This window comes from Cervus canadensis, chromosome 28 (genome assembly GCF_019320065.1).
Source record: "Cervus canadensis isolate Bull #8, Minnesota chromosome 28, ASM1932006v1, whole genome shotgun sequence".
NCBI lineage: Eukaryota > Metazoa > Chordata > Mammalia > Artiodactyla > Cervidae > Cervus > Cervus canadensis.
Window position 1 is genome coordinate 29,433,035 of NC_057413.1, and position 6,907 is coordinate 29,439,941.

Here is a 6,907-nt window from a genome sequence, read left to right on the forward strand (position 1 = left end):
TAAAAAGGAATGGGACCCAGACAAATAGGAAGACAGTACAGAGTGCTTATGTATTTTTGTCTATTCTGAAGAAAATGATTTTGCTGCTCTAAACTTCCAAGTCTGAAAGAGAGTGATCTCTAAGGAGGCCCCTCACGGAACAGAGTATTTTTTGAGAATTTAAATTCCTTTACCTTGGTCTTTCAAATGAAAATTCATTCAGAATTTACTCGGCTCCACTGGCTGCAATTGCAAGCACCACGGGCGTCTCAGCACACAATACCTGAGCCGTAGGATAATAAATAGTACGAATGTCTCAGCGGTATAGAGACAGAACTTCAGTTTGAATGTGGTCACTTGGGAGGATACTGTTTACCATGTTTAAGTCTGACAAAGTCAAGATCAAACCTAGAGATGTTAGGGCATTCTTTATTTGAAGATGTTGGTTTAAGTAACACAGTGGGTAGTTGGTAGTTGAAAGTGACTGGAAGAAATTGTTTCAGAGGACAATTACTGGATAAGTAAGAGCATTTTTGATCCTGTAAGAGCATTTTTGATCCTGGTATACTGATAACTTTTTAAGAATGGTGTTACCCAGGGCAACCTATACCCATGCATGGTCCTAAGGGGCCTGTATAAATCTAATCTTTCCTGTACATTATTTAAGGAAAATGGATCTTAAAAAATGAACAGAAGTTGTTATTTATAGAACAGAAACTATTTTAGGTATGAGGTATAGTATCAGAGAAAACCTTAAAAAGTCAGGGGCCAAGTTATTTATGGACTTGGAGGGACATATACATTTCTTCCCAGGTTTAGAGTACATGTTCCAGAAAAGAAACTTCTATTATTTTTACAAAATTCTTTGCTGTTTATTTAACATCTGAACTAACTAGAATAGTAGCTTTTTGCCATATGAGAAATAGCTAAAAAGGAAAAATATCTTTTCCAGGAAAACTGCATTGGATGAAGATAATTAAACTTGAAATAGATTCATCAAGTTAACCTAAACTTTTTTTTTTACTTTATTTCTGTACAGTCATTAGCAAGTAGAACATCAAAGACAAATTTTAATGCAGGTTATCTGAAGCAGAAGCTAAGTGATGAAATCAGAAAGAAGAATGGGTAGAACAAGACAAAAAAAAATCAAAATGAAACATTGATCATAAAATCCCACAAAATGGGAGAATTTGGGTAAATATATATATTTATATATATATATATATTTGGGTGTAAAGAAAATTTTTTTCAAATACATTTAATTCTACAGTGGAATGATAGGTTACAAAATATCCATTACCAAATGAAAATTTTTAAAATTAATTTAATTGGAGGATAATTACAATATTGTAATGGTTTTTGCCATACATTGATATGAATCAGTCATGGGTACACATGTGTCCCCCTATCCTGAAACACCGACCTGCCTCTCTCCCCTAACCTAAACTTTTGACTCTTGAAATTAAAAGGAAAAAAGGAAAAAAAGGGGAAAAAAAGGTTTCTAATGTAAGATAAATTTAAGATTTTCTTCTAGAAATCCAACTGAACAAATTTCATAATACATATTATCAAATATTTGTACATTGTTCTATTAGGATTCACTCATTAGCTTCAGAACTACCTTCTATTTGGAGCTTATCAGCAAATTCCTAAGAAGTCAAAATTATAATTTTTTTTCACATTCTAGCTCAATCACTTACTATTCGAGTGATCTCAGTTACTTAGGTTCCTTTGCCTCAGATTATGTAGGATGTGAATAACACTGATTACTGTGGGGTTTGATCCCCATAATTAGGATTAAATATTGGTATAAATACATGTATACATGTAATGGGCTTACAACAGTGCCTGGCATGTAGCACAGATCAATAAATATCAGCCACTTTATCACTGTTATTTTTGTTATATAGCTTTCATTCCATTTGAAAATCTACCTTAATTTTAAGGAACTCTTTAGGAGTGGAAATGATTAAAACTGATTTTAAGGCACATTTGTTTCTATTAGTTAAGAAAAAGTTCATTAAAAAAAAAAGTATGACAGTTTTATTGTTTTTTTTTTTTTTTTTTTTGGCCTTGCCACACAGCTTGTGGTAGCTTAAACCCCTGAGACCTGGGATGGAATCTGGGCCCTTGACTGTGAAAGCACCAAGTCTTAACCACTGGACTACCAAGGAATTCCCACTTTGTTGTATTTGGAAAATGTCCCTCCTTTATGTTCCTCTTTGTCCAATTTTAACAAATATGACCAGTGTTTGGATATGGCTTCTACAAGCAGCAACCACTTTAATGAAAGTGGTTGTGTGGCGGTGAATGGCAAGAAATACATTCAAGGACAGCAGCTCTTTTTGATGTTTTCATTAAGTTTTATTGGGGTATAGGTGCTTTGCAATGTTGTGTTAGTTTTTCCGGTATGATAAACTGAATCAGTCAGCTATATATATACATATATCCCCTCTCTTTTGCCTTTCCTTCCCATTTCAGTCACCACAGAGCACACCGCAAAGTTCACTGCATCACTATTTACAATAGCCAGAGCATGGAAGCAAACTAAATATCCATCAACAGAAGAATGGATAAAGATGTCATACATATATACAGTGGACTATCACTCAGCCACGAAAAGGAACGAAATTGGGTCATTTGTAAAGACGTGGATGGACCCAGAGACTGTCCTACAGAGTGAAGTTAGAAAGAAAGGGCAGCAACTCTTAACAAGAAAACTAGTTAGGACAGAAAAATACATCAGTCACTTTAAAAAGAATAAAGTGCACATGGGAAACATGAATTTCTGTTTTTGCTTTCCTTCTTTCTTCATTAAAGCTGAATATTTCTTGACAGTGAATGAAATCTGAGAGGATGTAGGAGGCTTCTGTTTGGGAACTATGCCAATCTAAACGACTCAAATATTAATTCTGACAGGTGCACCTGCATTTATTTTCAGTAAACAATGCCAAGATATTCTATCCAACCAAATTAAAGAGAGTAAATCCTTTAATTTTAGGTCACTGAGCAGGTGTCTCATATTTAGGCAAAACCTGTTTGTTAAACATGCCCAACTGAAAGTTGTGACAATGGGAGAATTAATACAAAATAATGACTTTAAAAGACTGACAGTAAGCTGTGTTTCTGTTAACGTATCTGTACAGGTTGCACTCCCCCCGCCCCCTGCCTGATGACACCATTTGCCCTCCTTCCTTCAGCAGCATTACTGGGTACCCATTTTCCTGTATGTTCAGCAACTTTCCCTTTCAGTCTTTTTCAGTCTTTTCCAATTCAATAGTTGAAAAAGTTTTGTCTTCACTTGCATTTACATGACTTTTAAGGTTGAAAATCTTTCAAGTATTGATACTTATTGACTACTTATTTCCTTTGAGAATTGCCCATTTTCCTATTGGTATTTAATCTGTTACTGGATTTTAGAGCTTTATGAATAAAAATATTATTTGTTTTATATATGTTGCAGATATTTTTCAGTCTGTACTGTGCCTTTGGCTCATTTTTTAAAAAAAATTTTATCTTAAAAAGTTCAAAGTCTTATGTAGTGATCTACTGATTCTTTTTTCTTTATGGTTTTATCTTTGTTTATATGCATAATACAGGCATACCTCATAGATTCTGCAGGCTCAGTTCCAGATCACCACAATAAAGCAAATCTCACCACAAAGCAAGTCACACCAATTTTTTTACTTTACGGCAAATATAAGTTCCATTTACATTATACTGTAAGTCTATTAACTGTAAAAAACAATGTAGACACCTTAATTAAAAAATAATGGTGTTCAGAAAATGGCATCAATATTGCTTGATCCAGGATGACCACAAACATTTGTAAAAAATGCAGTATCTGCGAAATGCAATAAAGTACTACAAGAGGAGTAGATCTGTAGGGGTTTAGACACACTAACATCAATAACTCACTCATAAATCCTTTTTAGTTTCTATTTTTTCATTTATTTATTTTGAATCTATTCTGTCATAAAGTGGGAGTATTTACCACCACCACCCCTCCACACCCTGGGCTTTCCAGATGGTGCTGGTGGTGAAGAATCCCTGCCTGTCCGTCCCCCCACCCCAGTCAATGCAGATGTAAAGAAACATGGGTTTGATCCCTGGGTCGGGAAGATCCCCTGAAGTAGGGTGTGGCAACCATGCCAGTATTCTTGCCTGAAGAATCCTTCGACAGAGGAGTCTGATGGGCTAGAGTCCATATCTTGCACAATCAGACACAACGGAAGTGACTTAGTATGTATGCACCCATGCTCCAGCCCTCTCCCCAGTGGAGTTAGCTAGTTTCTTCAAGATCATTTACTGAATAATATATTTTCTCTACATTTTATTTGATATGCTAGCTTTATCATAGGCTGCATTTTTATAACATATATCCTTTGTTCCAAAATATCTTTTAGAATTTGAAGTTTCTGCCATCGGTACTTATCACTGAAGAGAACATGTATCATAGTTGGCATGGCCTTTGTATGTGGGAATTTAGACAGATAAGAATATTTCAAGAGGATAACCATCTGCATTACTGGGACCTTGTATAGTTGGAATTTCAATTTTATTTGGGTCTGTTATTAACTCTTAAATTCTTCACAAAGAGTACACCAAAATTCAGCATTTGAAGAAAATATTGTATATTTTGCCTACTGCCAGAAGATACTGTATATATCTCAAAATTAGGCCATGTACTTTTTTAAGCTAGGCATGCATGCATGCTAAGTCACTTCAGTCGTGTCCGACTGTGTGTGACCCTATGGACAGCAGCCCACCAGGCTCCTCTGTCCACAGGATTCTCTAGGCAAGAATACTGGAGTGAGTTGCCATTTCCTTCTCCATTTCTAAGCTATAAGAGGGTAGTATGACCAGTTTATGTGTGATAAAGAACTGTCACTTAGCAACAATGGTGAACTGAAATTCCTGCTGACTTTCAATCACCTGTTGAACAGATGTTCTGACAGAACAGTAGACTTAGTAACTCCTTTATCCTACCAAAAACGATGATAAACATCACGACTAATGACAAAAATCAGTGCGTTGGGGCTCTCCTAGCATTCAAGGAACACAAGACTATAAACTTCCAAGTGACGGTTTTTTAAGTTTTAAGACATTTTGTAAAAGCTTTTTCTTTTAGTTGCTTTTCCTAGCACACAGTAGACAGTTCAAAGCATATACAATCATGTTCTCTTTAAATGCTGTACTACAGGTTTCCTTTCTCAAAGACCTTCCTTCCCTTAAACTCTATGAATATCCTTCTTGACCATTATTTCCTAACAGGATGTTGCTTCTGACCCTTTTGCTGAACTGCCCAACCCCAATGACCACAGTGAGCACTAAACCCGACTTGTTTAACCCAAGCTGTGCTCCTGGTGGTCTCAGCCTGGAGGACATCACCAGAATTATTGCACCTTCTAAATGAACTGACTAAACATCCTAGGTTAGACAGAAAAGTAATTAAATTAGTTATTTTATTTTACAAATACTTAAAAGCAACCCAGACAGATACCCTGTGATTGGTTAAAAATGATTTTTAATATATTTAAGTGATAATATCTTCACATGTATATGCTTATTATCATAATGAGGAAAGGTTTAGAAAGAAGGGATTTTTTTTTTTTTTTTTGGCTTGGTATTGGGGTCCAGTCCCAGCAGGATCCAGGAGAACCCTCAGGATGAACGGCGTCGGCGAATGAGAGAGAGACAGACAAAGCTCGGGGCTGAGTCTGAAGTTTATTTTTGCACGGCCCCTTTATACCCTTAAGAACATCTTTTGGGGGAAGTGCATATTGCTTACACACAGGTCATCTCAAAACATTATAGCAACTTGACCTTCAACAGAAACGGGATGTCACCCACATACTTTTCGTTCACAAGAGTCTTTCTTATCATTTGGCCTTCAGGCCTGCTAACATTTTATGGCTTGCACCTGGTGTGACTTAAGCAACTTCAGTAGCCGACCCTGTTTTTCTTGTGATTAATCTATTTTCTTTCTAATAGGCGTCATCTCTATGGGAACTAGATAGGATTACATTTTTACAGAATAGAAATGCGAAGGACTGCAGAAACAACAGATATGGCACAAAACAGGCTCTTAGTCTAAAAGTTAACCACCTGCAAGAAGTCGCCAGCTAATCTCTATCTAAACTATTTTCTATCAGGCACATTTGTGGCTATCATATTTGTGGAGCTTTTCTCACCCCACGAAGGGGCCTATGCTTAATAGTTTCTTTTGTTAGTGTACTGTGCTTAGGATGTTTAGGACAATCATGCGCATTTTTGCAATGAGAGCACACATTTATCAAACAAGCCAGAATGCCAGCAAAAGGGTTTGAATTGAAGCATTTCCTTCATCCCTGGCCCCTTCATAGGGTACCAGCGTCCAGGAGATTTATTAATTAGGGTTTTAAGTTGGTCTTTATTCAGTGAAAGAGGAGCAGGAGAGCTCTTGGCAGGCAACACAAGAATCCGCAGCAGGGCAAACAAGAACAGCAGATAAGGGGGGAGGATATAGGGTGGGGTAGAGACCGAGGACAACCTGGAGGGTCCCTTATATCCTGGACGGCCTTGCCTGTCAGGTTTTTTCCTCATGACCTCGTCATGGGCAGGATCTCCCATAATGGCTCCCGGCAGCTTGGCATTTGTTTTAAGGGAGTAAATGAGCTTGGGTTTCTTTTTAACAATTTTATGAAATAAAGGTATGCTCTGATGAGAGTAGAAAATAAATATTCAACATTTATTCACTAATCTAAACAAAGAAACAAAACGTTCATGCTGCCTTTAAAGTTAAAGACACCTGGCAAATCTTAATGAAGCCACAAAAAGTCTAGGGTGTTGTGTAAAAGAGCAAAGGCATTTGGGGATGTAGCGAGTTCCACAGGACCAGACAGAAAATGCAAGTCATCAGCTAAAGAACAATAAGGATAGCAAACGC